Source organism: Glycine max, chromosome 18 (assembly GCF_000004515.6).
Source record: "Glycine max cultivar Williams 82 chromosome 18, Glycine_max_v4.0, whole genome shotgun sequence".
NCBI lineage: Eukaryota > Viridiplantae > Streptophyta > Magnoliopsida > Fabales > Fabaceae > Glycine > Glycine max.
In genome coordinates, this window is record NC_038254.2 from 37,845,341 (window position 1) to 37,862,919 (window position 17,579).

Genomic DNA, 17,579 nt, shown 5'->3' on the forward strand with positions numbered 1-17,579 from the left:
AGAGGGCGGGTAAGCAACAGATGATCCGTGCGCTACTCTTCTCGCACCTTCGGTCAAATGTGTCAAATAGATCTGCCAAGACAGCTACCACCGGACTTTCCTTACTATGGTGGTAGGCAAGGAAAGCGTCGATTGCTGCTAGGTCTATCAAACCATCCACGTTTGGAAAGAGGACGACCCCAAAAATTAGCAAAGCTAACACATCCATAAACGGGACCCAGTCTCCTTGATTGGCCATACCCCTCGCCTTGTCTTCTAGGTACTTCTGTGGTAGGCCCGCTATGCCGTTCCGAGTCTGTTTTATGCGGTCCAAACCTCTTGCGGAATCCTTGACCACAGTTGCAATTCTGCTCAAGGAGGGGAGACATCCGGGGGAAAGATATGGTTTTCTTCCCCCGAGAGGACATCCTAGAATTTCTTCAAATTCTTCAATGGTTGGTACTAATTGGAAGTCTCCGAATGTGAAGCATCTCAAAGGCTGGTCGTAGTATTGGGTGAGTGATGCAATGGCTTCTATGGACACTTCTGCTATGGTCAACTCTAAGATCTTTCCGTAAGTCTTGCGGAAGGCTTGCATTTGGAGGGGTTCCATCAACCGCCCTAATTCCTTGATGCTGGTGGTATCTGGGCTTTTGACCTTGACTTGGTAGAACCTCTTGCCGGTTTGATTTGTTCCCATGCTTACTAAAGTGAGACAAAAGCTGGTGCAAATCAAAACTCCGATATCTCATGGGTGGGATGGATGAATGCATGATGGAATGCATATGACACAGATGCAATCTAGGAATGCGGGGGTCCGGGGAATTTGTCCCCTTCTTAGATACGGCGTCTAGGGGTAGCGAAATGCCCCAACGCACGTTTTTAAGAAGGCGACACGGACCCTCCGTTGGTTTGTTTACAGTAGGGATCAAGACAGAACCCATATGCAATGCCTATGCAAAAGACACAATGCGGGAATGTGCACAATATGACAATATTTACCGAACATAAGCAAAAGGGTATATGATACTCATGCATGGCAGTGTGAAAAATGGCACGCAGCGTGTTTGCTTCGTGCCCCTATTTAAGGGACCTATAAGGGAGAGAACTAACTAGGCTTTTAGCAATAATCCCCAAGGTAGTTATATCTCTCTTGATGGTTTCTAGAGGTATCATCCTCTTCGAAGAACATATTGTAGCAGTAGGGACTACTAGCAACAATAGGTTTTCAAAGAGAAAAGCTCTAGATGAGGGTTCACTGTAATCAAGCAAGTCGGAGACCTAGCATGATCACAGATTCACCTCCACTCCTTATGCTCCCATGAACCCGGGTATAGGGCCCTTTTTCACTCACAGTGTGTGCAAATAGTGTTGGTGTTTGTGTGCATCAAATGAATAAATATTTACTTCATGCATACATTTTAAAATGCACTAAAAGCAACAAAGAGTTTATATACACAAGAACATAATGAAAGGAAACCAACAAAGGGGTAAGTCACGGTAAAACATTGCACAAAATTAAATGGCCTAACTCTCTAAAAACAGTCCCCAGTGGAGTCGCCAACTGTCGCAACCTACCCTTCGGCGGGAGGGCGACGCGTGACTCGCGGGATGCGTGTTCCACGAAAGGAATACGCGCGGAGTCGCCACCAACGTTTATTTGAGGAAAACGTCGGAAAAACCGGAAAAGACGCGATCTACGAACTTTTAAGTGAAAGGTTCGGGAGTTGTATTTACGCACGGGGAAGGTGTTAGCACCCCATACGTCCGTCCCAAGGGACGGCAGCCTTTAATCGAATGTGCAAACATGACTTTTGATTTTTAGTTCCCTTTTATGTCCTTATATCCTTTATACCCTTTTTATATTTTTCTCTTTTTGTGGTCGACAAGGGTGTTTCCCTTTGCTCCTACGTATTCCTCAATTTGCGATGAGGAAATCAGACCTACGTAGTTCTTTCGGAACAAAGTGTTTGGTTTAAGTTTGTTTTTTGTCTTTTTTGCAAAATATATTTTGATTGAACAAAAAGGTCATTTGAGGTGTTGGACCATTAAACGGTCTTTTGATTTTGAAAGGAGAGGAACGTTAAGGCGTTGGACCATTAACGATCTCTTGGGGTGGTCGACAAAAGCGGGGCTTTTGCTCCTACGTATCCTCAATGAGGAACTCAGACCTACGTAGTTCTTTCTTATCAAGTGATTCTCTTTTTGCTTAAGAGGTGATCATCTTAAGGCATTGGACCTTAGAAATGACCCATTTTACTTAGTGAGAAATTGAAATGGCAAACTTCAAAAGCCTATTTTTGTGGACGAGCTTGACTAGGCGAGTTGATTTTAGCCTTAGTTTCACTTTAGTTATTAATCAATTCGATTAAGAATGAGAAATCCCAAAGAGAAAACGTCCGATTGATTTTCCGCTTTATTTTACTAAAAGATGTTTTTTTGATTATTATATTATTTTTACCTCTTTTTTGATTTCCAACGTGGTTACGGCATGACCGAACGGTCGGAATTTATTTTGACCGAAGTTAATGGATAATGCAATTCAAACGTTCGGTGGAATTTTATTTTATTTTTAAGTTAAGCGAGAAATGACTTAAGTAAAATGGCTTAAGCACGTCAACAGGGGATATAAAAAGTAAACAAAACGAGAATAAAAATGCACGAAACACAATGTGGACCACTACGGGCACATAGAATGAATCGAAAAGCTTGGTTCGAGGTACTTACCCGTTGAAGATCGAAGAACGATGAAGAACGAATGAAGAACGTCGAAGAACGGTTGAAAGCTTTGCGAGATTCCTCACGGAAAACGTTACGGAAACGTTTCGGAAGCGCCTCGGCTTAGATTTTCTTCACGGAAACAATTTTTCCAAGCAAATTCGAAAGAGAGAGAAGTGTCTAAGGGGCTGGACCCTTTTCTTCTTGCATTCCTCCCCTATTTATAGCAAAATAGGGGAGGTGGTTGCCGCCCAGCTCGCCCAGGCGAGCTCAGCTCGCCCAGGCGAGCAGGGTTGCTTCCTCCAGAAGCAACCGCCTTCTGGAGGAATCTTCTGGAGGGCCCAAATGGGCCTGGGTGCTATTTGCACCCCCATTTTTACTAAGTACACCCCCCTCTGCTATTTTTTTCTGTGGTTGACCAGTTTTGCATAAAGTTTCCAAATCATCATTTTTGCATTTGTGTCATGGAAATAATGTGGGGCATCCCTTTTTATCCTTGAACCAAACCAAACCCTGACATGTATCATGTCTAGCCATTCTACAAGCCTTGAGCCAAAATCCTGACTCACCATAAACCTTACCCTCGGAAGCAAAAAAAAAAAAAAAAAAGAAAGAAAGGAAATTTCCAATCAAAGAGAAAGCAAAAAAGGAAGGAAAGGAAATTCCCAATCAAAGAGTGGGAGAAAGCAAAAAGAAAAGAAAGGAAATTCCCAATCAAAGAGTGGGAGAAAGCAAAAAGAAAAGAAAGAAAATTCCCAACCAAAGAATGGGAGAAAGTAAAAAAGGGAAGGAAAGAAAGTTCTTGATCAAAGAAACTAGACGAAATATGCAGAGAGGTCTTTGGACCGGACAATATCTGAACAATACAGAATTGTCACCAAATGAACGAAAAAAGAAGGAAAGGGAACCACGACCTAAAATAGTCTTCCCCCTTTGATTACCAACCAAAATCCCGTGCGCTAGCGACCTTTTTTTTCTCGCCCCGCACTAAACAAAAAAAAAAACAGAAAAAGAAAAAACCAGAAAAATCAAAAGCCAAAAACACACAAAAGCCGAAAAACTCCCCAAAAGAACCCATTCCCAAGGGAAGCCCTATTGATCCATGATCACGCATGTGATTTTTGATTTGATAGGAAATAATTTGCAAAGTCAAGTCATGACATATCTATGGTCCGGAATTAGGATGAAACACTTACCTGTGCGAGATTGATACACTTTGAGTGATTTTCTTCTATTTTATCGAACCCAGTGTTTCCTCTAAATGTTCATTTAGAAACGAAATGCTAACATCCAAAATCTCATTTATGGTTATGGGGGATTTCATCAGCAGACTCTCCTTCCCCGGTAAACGCATTGTTTTCCACTCAAAAAAAAAAGCGTATGCTGCTCTAATCAGTTGGAATATTTATCTCTTTACTAAAGCATGTTTGCATTTTAAGCGAAGAAAACACCGAGACTTTTTCAAGTCTCACAAGTTATCCAGAACTACGTAGGTCTGAGTTCCTCATGGGAGGATACGTAGGAGCAAGAGCCTCGCTTTTGTCGACCACACCACCTTTTGTTATCCAGAACTACGTAGGTCTGAGTTCCTCATTGGGGGATACGTAGGAGCAAGAGCCTCGCTTTTGTCGACCACACCGCCTTTTGTCGCCATGACTCAAGAGCTGGTAGCCCGCGGAGACACCTTATGGTTATCCGCACCCTTTTGTCATCCAGAGGCGGCGGGCCCGATGACAAGCAGAGACCAAGTTTGGTCATTCTGCACCCATGATACGCGGAGATACCTTATGGTTATCCGCACCCTTTTGTCATCCAGAGGCGGCGGGCCCGATGACAAGCAGAGACCAAGTTTGGTCATTCTGCACCCATGATACGCGGAGATACCTTATGGTTATTCGCACCCTTTTGTCATCCAGAGGCGGCGGGCCCGATGACAAGCAGAGACCAAGTTTGGTCATTCTGCACCCATGATACGCGGAGATACCTTATGGTTATTCGCACCCTTTTGTCTTCCAGAGGCGGCGGGCCCCGATGACAAGCAGAGACCAAGTTTGGTCATTCTGCACCCATGATACGCGGAGATACCTTATGGTTATTCGCACCCTTTTGTCATCCAGAGGCGGCGGGCCCGATGACAAGCAGAGACCAAGTTTGGTCATTCTGCACCCATGATACGCGGAGATACCTTATGGTTATTCGCACCCATTCTTTTGCTATCTGTAAGACAGAACGCTTGATAGCATGCAGGGGCTGACACAGTCTTCTGCACCTTTTGTTCCTCCGGGAACAACAAAGTCATTTACATGCGGAAATTTCATGGTCGCCCGCGACTCTCGTCAACCGAGAGGAGCGAAATTAGTGTCATACACGGATTTTTGGGGACCTTTGCTTGATGACATGAGACCATTCTTTGGTCCTTGTGAGATGCTTGGCATCCATCATTAGGCAATCTGTGAAATCCTAGGAACGACAAGTCACGGTCACCCGCGACTCTCGTCAACCGAGAGGAACGAAATTAGTGTCATACACTGATTTTTGGGACCTTTGCTTGATGACAAGCGACCATTCTTTGGTCCTTGTGAGGTGCTTGGCACCCATCATTAGGCAATTTGTGAAATTTTGGGAACAACAAGTCATTTGCATGTGGAGATTTTATGGTCCCCCGCGACTCTCGCCAAATCGAGAGGAACGAAATTAGTGTCTTATCTTTACTTTCCTTTTATCTCCAATAAAAGACAAGTAAAGAGGGGCAACTGTCATACCCTAATTTCGTCCGGGGACCTTTGCTCGATGACGTGCGACCATTCTTTGGTCCTCGTGAGGTGCTTGGCACCCATCATTAGGCAATTTGTGAAATTCCAGGACATGCCGAAAAACCAAAAAAATATTGATGCACAATCCGTAAGTTTCCGTGACACACCGGAAATCAAATGGAAGCATCGTTGCATAATTAAGTGAGGTTCCGTAACATTCCGTAAGTCAAAAAGGGGATGATTATGTAATCCGCAAGGTTCCGTAACATTACGGAAAGAAAACAAGTATCGTTACGAAATTCGTAAGTTTCCGTAACTTTACGAAAAAAGAATCACCAAAAAATAGCAGAGGGGGGTGTACTTAGTAAAAATGGGGGTGCAAATAGCACCCAGGCCCATTTGGGCCCTCCAGAAGATTCCTCCAGAAGGCGGTTGCTTCTGGAGGAAGCAACCCTGCTCGCCTGGGCGAGCTGAGCTCGCCTGGGCGAGCTGGGCGGCAACCACCTCCCCTATTTTGCTATAAATAGGGGAGGAAGTGAAGAAGAAAGGGGTCCAGCCCCTTAGGCACTTCTCTCTCTTTCGAATTTGCTTGGAAAAATTGTTTCCGTGAAGAAAATCTAAGCCGAGGCGCTTCCGAAACGTTTCCGTAACGTTTTCCGTGAAGAATTTCGCAAAGGTTTCAACCGTTCTTCGACGTTCTTCATTCGTTCTTCATCGTTCTTCGATCTTCAACGGGTAAGTACCTCGAACCAAGCTTTTCGATTCATTCTATGTACCCGTAGTGGTCCACATTGTGTTTCGTGCATTTTTATTCTCGATTTGTTTACTTTTTATACCCCCTGTTGACGTGCTTAAGCCATTTTACTTAAGTCATTTCTCACTTAACTTAAAAATAAAATAAATTTCCACCGAATGTTTGAATTGTATTATCCATTAACTTCGGTTAAAATAAATTCCGACTGTTCGGTCGTGCCGTAACCACGTTGGAAATCAAAAAGAGGTAAAAAATAATATAATAATCAAAAAGACATCTTTTAGTAAAATAAAGCGGAAAATCAATCGGACGTTTTCTCTTTGGGATTTCTCATTCTTAACCGAATTGATTAATAACTAAAGTGAAACTAAGGCTAAAATCAACTCGCCTAGTCAAGCTCGTCCACAAAAATAGGCTTTTGAAGTTCGTCATTTCAATTTTTCACTAAGTAAAATGGATCATTTTTAAGGTCCAACGCCTTAAAATGATCACCTCTTAAAATCAAAAAGAATCACTTGATAAGAAAGAACTACGTAGGTCTGAGTTCCTCATTGAGGATACGTAGGAGCAAAAGCCCCGCTTTTGTCGACCACCCCAAGAGATCGTTAATGGTCCAATGCCTTAACGTTTCTCTCCTTTCAAAAAAAAGAGATCGTTAATGGTCCAATGCCTTAAACGTTTCTCTCCTTTCAAAAACAAGAGATCGTTAATGGTCCAATGCCTTAACGTTTCTCTCCTTTCAAAATCAAAAGACCGTTTAATGGTTCAACACCTTAAATGACCTTTTGTTCAATAAAAAACATATTTTGCAAAAAAAGACAAAAACAACTTAACCAAACACTTTGTTCCGAAAGAACTACGTAGGTCTGATTTCCTCATCGCAAATTGAGGAATACGTAGGAGCAAAGGGAAACACCCTTGTCGACCACAAAAAGAGAAAAATATAAAAAGGGTATAAAGGATATAAGGACATAAAAGGGAACGTAAAAATCAAAGTCATGTTTGCACATTCGATTAAAGGCTGTCGTCCCTTGTGACGGACGTGTGGGGTGCTAATACCTTCCCCGTGCGTAAATACAACTCCCGAACCTTTCACTTAAAAGTTCGTAGATCGCGTCTTTTCCGGTTTTTCCGACGTTTTCCTCAAATAAACGTTGGTGGCGACTCCGCGCGTATTCCTTTCGTGGAACACGCATCCCGCGAGTCTCGCGTCGCCCTCCCGCCGAAGGGTAGGTTGCGACAGTTGGCGACTCCACTGGGGAGTTAGTGCATTTATCCTAGATCTTTTAACATCTGTAGTTCCTTCATGTGTTAATCGAAGAGTGTCCCACATTTCCTTAGCACTCTTACAATTTGAAATCCTGAAATATTCATCCATTCCCAGGGCAGATGTTATTATGTTTTTGGCTTTTAAATTGTATTGTACTCGTTTTCTATCCTCTTCAGACCATCTATCTCTAGGTTTTTCTATAGTTATACTTTCACTTGATGAACTGCCATCTATTGTAATTCTTTCTACTGTGGTGGGTATATAAGGCCCTATTTCTATGGCTTCCCAAATATTTAGGTCTATTGCCTCAATAAAAATTTGCATTCGGGTTTTCCAGTAATGGTAACCCTCTCCATTAAAGATTGGAGGTCTATTGATAGAATTCCCTTCTGGAAATAAGGAGTTTGTTGAGGCCATCTTTTTTCTTGAAGCTTCTAAACTTTATACAAGAATGAAGCTCTGATACCACTTGTTAGACAAGTGGCCACAGATATCTTAAGAAGGGGGGTTGAATTAAGATATTCCAAACTACTTCCCCAATTAAAAATCTATTTCACTTTCTATTCAAGTTATAAATTCCCTTAACAATGAACTTCTTAAATATTAATTCAAATAAAAACAATTTGAATATGAATATAAAGCAATAATAAACAAAGGAGTTTAAGGGAAGAGAAAGTGCAAACTCAGATTTATACTGGTTCGGCCACACCCTTGTGCCTACGTCCAGTCCCCAAGCAACCCGCTTGAGAGTTCTACTATCTTATAAATTCCTTTTACAAGTTCTAAACACACAAGGACAACCCTTCCTTTGTGTTTAGAATTCCTTTACAACAAGAGACTCTCGGTCTCTTAATCCCTTAACAAATTAGAAGGAGAAGAAGAATGAATCTCTCTAGAAAGAGATAGATTTTACAGATTTAGCACTCAAATAGTTCCTTAATGAATTGCAATTGAATTGGCCAAGGAATTCTTAAGAGGAAAAAATGATTTTGCTCTTTGAGAGGATAAACATTTTTGTTCTGAAAAACTCTCTGCAAATTCGTGTTATAAGTCACATATATATAGACCATTGGTGGTCATGAAAAAACCCTTTGAGAAGTTGTGACTCTTAGAAAGATTTTTCTGAAAATCTTGTCTGGTAATCGATTACAGGAATTGTGTAATCGATTACAGCTTTTAAAATTTGAATTAGAACGTTTATTAACTGCTGGTAATCGATTACCAAAATTGTGTAATCGATTACACAGTCTAAAATTTAAATTCAAATTTTAGTAGCTGTTGTAAAACATATTTGGCCACTGGTAATCGATTACGTCCTCTGGTAATCGATTACCAGAGAGTAAATCCTTTGAAAAACACATTTTAATTTAAATTACTTGGCCAAACCTTTTGCTAATTCAATTAGGAATTCCCTTCCTAATATACTAGTGATCATCTTGATGTTGTGACTTGTAATCTTGAAGTATTGTCTTGAATTTAATCTTGAAAAGCCCATTTGCATCAATTGCATCATATCATCATGATCATCATCAAAACACCAAAGGCGATTGCATCTACACATACAACAAAGGCGTACATGACCTTTAGGTTATATGCATGACAGTGTTTAAAAGGCACGCAGCATGTTCGCTTCGTGCCCCTATTTTAGGGACCTATAGGATAATATCTAGGGGTCTCTAATAACTACTCCCAGCGATCCATATCTCACATGGTTGTTTTCTAGAGGTATCATCACTCGAGATAATAATATTGCGGCGGTATGGAATACCAGCGACAACACATTATAAAGAGAGAAAGCTCTAGACGAGGTTTTACTATTATCAAGCAAGTCGGAGACCTAGCATGACCATAGATTCACCTCCACTCCTTAAATTCCCATGAACCCGGGTATAGGGCCCCTTTTTTACTCAAACCCGTGGGTGCTTAGAATGCAGTGTAAAAATGTGGAAAAGACAACATTTATTATATTTCCACAGTTCAAAAAAATGCACACACAAAGTTTCACAATTCCACACTTTCCTAAAATAGGCCTAACTCACAAAAACATTCCCCAGTGGAGTCGCCAACTGTCGCAACCTAACCTTTGCAGGCGAGCGAGGCGGGGCTCACGAGTGCGTCTTCCAAAGGAGGAAAATGCGCGGAGTCGCCACCAGCGTTTATTTGTGGAAAACGTCAGAAAAACCGAAGGAAACCGATCATGAAGAATATTCTAGATTCGGGAGTTATATTTACGTTTGAGGAAGGTATTAGCACCTCTCACGTTTGTCCCAAAGGACAACAGCCTTAAATTAGGATTGTGTGAAATTGTGTACCTAAACTTTTATTTCTTTTTTATTTTTGAGGTCGACAAAATCGGGGCTCTTGCTCCTACGTACCCTCCATCGAAGAGGAAATCAGACCTACGTAGTTCTTTCTTAAGGGTGTATCAAGCGATTCTTTTTACTTGGAAGGTGGTCATTTTAAGGCGTTGGACCTTAAAAAAGATCCTTTTTACTTGGTAAGAAAAACTGAGGTATTGAATCTAAAAAATTCCTTTTTAGTGATTTTTCGCGGACGAGCTTGACTTTGCGAGTTGATTTTAGCCTTAGTTTCACTTTAGTTATTAGTCAATTCAATTAAGAAAGAGAAATCCCAAAGAGAAACGTCCGATTTCTTTTTTGGTTTATTTTACTAAAAGATATTTTTTTATTATTATATTATTATTTTACCTCTTTTTGGTTTCCAACGTGGTTACGGCATTTCACGGATTGCGTAACGATGCTTCCTTTTGATTTCCGGCATGTATCGGAACTTCACGTATTGTGAAACAAAGGGTGCTAAGTACCTCGAAGCGATCAAACAAAGGTTACATGCCATGAAACAATGGTCCCCGGAAGAAATTAGGGTATGACAATTGGCTCATATAAATTCCTTCTTCTAATTCACCATTTAAAAAAGCAGTTTTTACATCCATTTGATGAATTTCTAAATTAAAAACATAAGCAAGTGCAATTAAAACTCTAATAGTAGTAACTTTAGAAACAGGAGAATGCGTATCAAAGAAATCTACACCTTCTACTTGGTTACAACCAATCACAACAAGTCTTGCCTCAAATATTTCTATAGATCCATTAGTTCTTAGTTTCTTTCGGAATACTTATAATTGTGAAATTTAAGTTAAATTGATAGTCAATTTTGTCTAAGAATGAGTACAATTTCTTCACTTTACTGTTGTTTTTAATGAAATAATAAAGAAATTAATATCATTGCAATTTTTTATCAGCAAAAGTCAAAAGAAGAAAATTTAAAGTGCCTTGGAGGAAAATTGATACAAAACTGGAAGAAAAAGCCTTGAAGAAAAGTTGGAAATTTGGATAGCTTGCTTAGCGCACAAGACCGGCTCAGCGTGCATACTCGCAGAGTGGCCAGCTCATGCTTAGTGTGAAGAAGGTCCATGAGAAAGCCCAAGGTCACGCTTAGTGCAAACTTTGCACCAAGCGCGTGATTAAACTGCCATTCTCGCTAAGCCCAGGAGTGTGGGCTCAGCATGAAGTCAGCGTGGAAAGTAAGCTACCTTGGGCCTATAAAAGGAGTAGGCCGCAGAAAGGAAAGACACACCGAGACTCAGAGCTTTCTAATGAATACATCTTAAGCCTCGGTATCTCAAATAGGGGAAACCCTCTTTCTATAGTCATTATTCCCATCCCTTCTTTTATCCATCATGTCCCTTCTTCCATCCATATTAGCCCCTGAAGTGTAAAGCCTCTTATGGCAATAAGAGGCTAAAGCCCCATTGTTGGTAGTCTGGTAGGCCCATGAGAGGCTAAAGCCCCATTGATGGTAGTCTGGTAGGCCAACTCTTGTAATGTAACTCTTTCTTATTATATATTTAATGCAATCTTGTTTCTATTACTCTTCTTTGTGCTTCTCTATTTATTTTGGTCTGATAATCCATATAGTGTTTAGGGGATAATACATTGAAAATTGGTTATTTTCTAAAGAACTGGGGAAGAGTATCTAAATGAAATCATTGCTAGAAATAAAATGATATTTGTTTATCCTATTTCATGCATCTCTAATCTTAATGTGATTTATTATTTTTATCTTTGCAAAGAAATTTGGGAGAAAAGAATAAATAAATTAGGCTTTTCATGCAGGAAACCAAAGATAGAGTATCTTAGTATATGTGGGTGGAAACAGAATCTCATTAGATAGAGAAAATCATTAACATTGCATCACAAGTAGTTTTGGCATGCTAGGCCCCAACATATTTGCATTATGAATTCATCTTTCTGCATTTAAACTATTGTTTATTTTTCTTGCTTTCTTTTCTTTTCCTTTTACCCTCAAATTTCACACTTACAATTCGTTATCTCTTCTACTTCTTTTAATCGCTTAAAAATTGGGTTTGCATCACTTTAAGTACAACCAAAGTCCATGTGGATTCAACACTTGTACTTCCGAGTATTTTACTACTTAAGACGAATTGATACATTTGTCAACGAATTAATAAATACCAACTTACAACTAGGGGGGAGATCACTTAGAAACCAAGTCTTATTAGTTTTAAGAGAACTTATTTCATCATTAATAGCTTATTTCCAAAAAGGTGCATCAATAGACCTTATGACCTCACCATAAGTTTTAGAATCATTTTCAAGTAGAAAATAACAAAATTTAAAACCAAAATCCTTAACTTTTTTAGATCATTTACTCCTCGTAGGTTCAAAACCAACGTTCTTATTAGCATTACTACAAGATGATAAATTAGAACAAGAAGTATCACAAATAGGTTTAGACAATTTATTTTTCAAAGGAAAAACATTTTCAAAGAAAGTGGCATCTCTAGATTCCATAATAGTATCATTAGAAATTTCAGACACTTTTGAATTAATAACCAAGAATCTTTAAGTATTACTATACAAAGAATATCCAACAAAAACACAATCAACAATTTTTGGTCCAATTTTTCTTTTCTTATTAACAAAGATGCTAACCTTTGCAAGACACCCCCACATTTTAAGATATTTCATATTTGCTTCTCTATTCCTCCATAGCTGATAAGGGGTTTTTCCAAAAAATTTATAAGGTACCCTATTAAGAATATGATATGCAAAATATAAAGCTTCACCCCACATATTTTTTGGCAAACCAGAACTTACAAGCATAGCATTCACCATATCAAGCAAGGTACGATCCTTTCTTTCCATAATACCATTAGATTGAGGAGCGTACGGAGGTGTCATTTCATGAATAATATCATGCATTTCACAAAAATTACTCATGTCTAAAGATGTGTATTCTCCACCTCAGTCATAATGTAGAATCTTAATTTTTCTTTCTAATTGATTTTCTACTTTTGTTTTATACTTTGAACTTATCAAACAACTCACTTTTGTGATTAACTAAATACACTTAGCAATATTTGGAGAAATCATTACTATCACATATATCACTATGAACCAATTCAAGCAAGTCAGTTTCTCTTTCAATACATGTATTAAAACCCTTTCTAGGTTGCTTTTCTTGAATGAATGTTTCACATGTTTGTTTTAAATCAATAGAAAATTTATGAATAAGATTAAGAGAGATCATTATTTTGATAGAATTAAAATTCACATGTTCAAGTCTAGCATGCCACATATCAAAACATTCAACATTTGCAACAAAAGAAGAAATACTAATTTCATTAATAGAAAGAGGCCATCACAAATGTAGCCTTTACCAATAAAAACAACATGTTTAGTAATAACAACTCTATTGGACTCAAAAACAACTCTAACAAAGGAGTACTTATTAAATTTTTTTCTAATATAAAAAATGTGATAGACTCCATTTAAAACAAGAAAATTCCTTGAAAATAACTCTAGCTTCACTTGATCTTCTCCTAACACATGTGTCATACTCCCAAATTATATTTTAAATAATAGGATAATTTTGTAAATAGATACGTAAAATATCTATTGTTTGAGTTGTGTTTATTTTATTGCTTTGTGTTTCGTACTTTCACGTGTTTTTTTTTAGCAAGGAGCTACATATATAGAGGCAACTAGTCACTAACATGTAGCATCAAAATACTTACAGCAATAACGTTAGAAAAACAAAAAATAAAAATCGAACAACAAACTTCTAAATGTCAAAGACTTGTAATGTTCACAAAGGAAATTGATCAACTAAAAGATAGCATCATAACATATAAGAATAGAAGTAGTGTTTTTCCCAGAAACTAATTCTAAAAGCATTTTATCTTTAAAAAACATAACTAATGAAGAAAATATATTTTAATTTTAAATTTTAAATTATAAGAAAATATTTTCCAACATATTCCACTAATTTAAAATTTAAAGAAATGAAATAATATAATAAAAACATTTTTAATGGAGCATAATACTTTGCATTTTCACCCATAAATTTTTCAGGCTTACTAGAAAGGAACTTAATCATATACATGATGGACATTTTGATAAAACATAATGCTACTGCAAAAAAGACTATGCAAGAAGAAAATGAATGTTCTCTCTAAGACAGTTAGAAAATAACACAAAGAATTCAAAGTAAAACTACTAATGATAGACACGAACATGCAAAACAAAACAAAAAATCAAACATAACAAAGCAAATTAACCCATTAAAAAAATCTTTAAAAAATAAAAATTCTAATTTTATGTAACATATTTTAAAATAAATATTTTATTTTATAAAAATAAAATTAACATAAATAATATATTTTTATAAATTTTAAATTATAAAACAAATATTTATTAACTTTATTCACATAGATACCTTCAAGAATGATTGGGAAGTGGAGTATTTGAGGAGACTTTACGATGTTTCTCGCATTTCTCCCCAAGTCGTCATCGATGTCATTGTCAAAAGAAGTGTACGAATCATCATACTCTTAGACTCACAATATGAAGAAAATTGATGAGTTGCCATAGCATACTCTTCAACAAAATTTCCGGAGACTTTATTTGCACCAATAGCACTTAAGCCGACTTGACCTTTTTGAAAAATTTCCCGACAGCATTATTTTTTTGCTTCTTTCCCTTCTTTCCATTGGACGATCACTAAAAGATAGGGGCTGGATGTATTCGAGAAACTCCATGGAACCATGAGCTGCCTCTAGGATTTCTTCTTTTGAAGGATACATCTTGATATCCACTAATTGGTCCTTAATAAACCGAATGAGATCCTCAGGAACCTCTCTTTCTAAGGATCTTGCGACATCATGAAGCAAATGGCCACCAAAGTATCATTTGCCTCTTTTGTCCTTCCTTCAACCTTGAACTACCCTTGGTATAAACCTTCTTGGAGCCTCAGGGTTGAACCGACAACATTGTAGAACCATCTATATTGTCAAAGATCCTCATCCCGAAGCGAAGTGTTCGTTGTGGGAGGTCGGGGAACTACCAGCGACTACTTCCCGGCAGCATCTCAGTACCACTGACATTAGCAGCGATGGAGGGCCCATGACCATTGTGCATTGACCTTTCTGTAGTCCTTTTAAAATGAACCATCGCCAATAATCTAAAAATGCAGAAAGCAAAACAAAATGAAAAGCTTTAAAAAGTATAAGGGATGAAAGGAAACGACTTTGGGTGAAGGAAATTGTTTGGAAAGGCTAGGGTTGTTAGATAGCACACAGTAGGCGCAAAAAAAATCACGAAGAAGAAGCAAAAAAGGGGAGAGGGTATTTATACCCGGTCCAAGTCAGCAGACAAGATTTGAATTTTTAAATCATGAGTAACTACCTCAAGCCTCATGTAATCATCGGTTGGTTAAGCATTGAGAAACAAAATGTTGCGGTAATGACTTGACACGTATACTAAGGGCAACCCAATTGCCTCATGAGATGTTAAACATAGTCGGGAAGACCACTTCTCGGGAAGTATCTCGGGAAAGGAACGACAACGACTAAAGTTATTTACAACAAGAAGTTAAAGTCATTTAACTAACTGAGAAACATAATGTTATTCCTTTGCAGGGTGTGACACCCTCTACCCGACATATATATAAATAAATATAATATATTGGTAAACAAAATCACATGGGTAAAAGGTTCACATTCACTTCAATTACCAAATAAAACTCATTAAAAACATATTCGGCTCAAAATAAGGCCGTCAAAATTTACAAAAATATTTTGTTAAATCAGTGAGGTGAAATAAAATATACTAACATCATAAAATTAACATAAAAACTTATATCCCAATGTCACATCTTATCATAGCGTTGTGTCCCGACGTCCTTCAACACAATATTCCATAAAGCAGTTCACCTAGTCGTATGCTCTCCCGAACACAAAGTTCAAGATCATCACAGGATCCAAACACAAACAGCAAACCGGGAGTGAGTTATCACATTCCTAACTAATAGATAAACAAGACAACTAGATATATACATCATATAACCAAATAAAACTTACTTACACGTAATTCACGTAATTCCACCACTTTGTCATTCAAAGTTCACTTTTCATCCATCAATCACATTACACAAGAATCACACGCTCTAATCAAGACATAATGACACCTCAATTTCATGAGACAGTTATGCTAAGACTGAAGCCTATATGCAATGTGGTACCATGTCAGTGAAAAACCACCCTGGGGCACTTAGGAGTACATAACACGACACACCACACAATGGGTTTGTCAGGTCACTTTCATTCATTAAGTAAGATCATAGGGAGACCAGTCAGGGTCACGATGTTTTGCGAGAATGCTCCAATCATATGGAATCAGCATAGGCTTAAAGGAGCACTCAAACCCAGTGACCCCCAAGGCCTACACTCCGAAGAGTTTGTCAGGGCCTCTCCCTCCTGATTCAGGTCCAACCCCTAAAATCATTTTAGCATACAGACACTGCTTGTGAATTATACAATACCCACGACCTCACACTCGTGTTTTAAACACGTACAACATATTGTGCTACAATTTAACACTGGTTCCTAGATAGGAAACCTACACTTTCTCTTTAACACTGGTTCCTAAATAGGAAATCTACATTTTTCTCTTTAACACTGCGCATTTACACTTTTCTCAAGATAACACTGGTCGAGTTATTGTACAATTCACAGCTTACAACACAAATAATGTCACATCAAGAGTTAATCACACACTTATTCACAACCAAAAACTCATTCACAATTTTACATCTCGTAATGTCACAATCCACCATCACATGTTTTCACATGTCTCACAATTCAACACTTGTTCTACTTTACACTTTTACTCAATCTCAATAACAATATTATAATCTCAAGACAACATATTATTCCACAATTCATCACATATTTCATTTATTATAAGCACTGCTCATGAATTATACAATACACACGACCTCACACTCGTGTTTCGAACACGTTTAACACATTGCGCTACAATTTAACGCTGGTTCCTGAATAGGAAACCTATATTTTCTCTTAAACACTGCGCATCAACGCTTTTCTCAAGCTAACACTAGTCAGGTTATTGTATAATTCATAGCTCACAATATAATTATTGTCACATCAAGTGTCAAATACACACACTTATTCACAATCAAATATCATGCCCACATTTTAACATCTCATAATATCACATCACCCATCTCATTTTTACATGTATATCACAAATTAACACATTCAACTTTGTACTACTCAATCTTCACTACAATATTATAATACCATTATAATAACTTATTACACCTTATAAATCATGTACGCATCACACAATAATAATATTTGCATGATACAAAACATATATATGTATATGTATATAGTACATTAAACTACATTATTTTTAATCAAAGGATTTCTATAACAATTAATTTAATATTACATCAAAAGATATTACCACTAGACATTAACCTTACAATTTTCTTTAATTTATTATTCTAGTATTACAATAATTATATACACATAACATGTTGATCATCGTCGTAGAAAAATTAGAACAAGATAATAATTTATATAAAATAAGTCATTGAATAATATTATTTAAATATAATTTACGTTAATAAAAAGAGCTTAATTTTTCTAAGGGATTCACACTCAACACAAAAACACATCAATTTCATAGCAATTTCTCGTTGGGACATCAACTGATTCATCAAACATATATAATTCACTGTAATAATTAAAAGG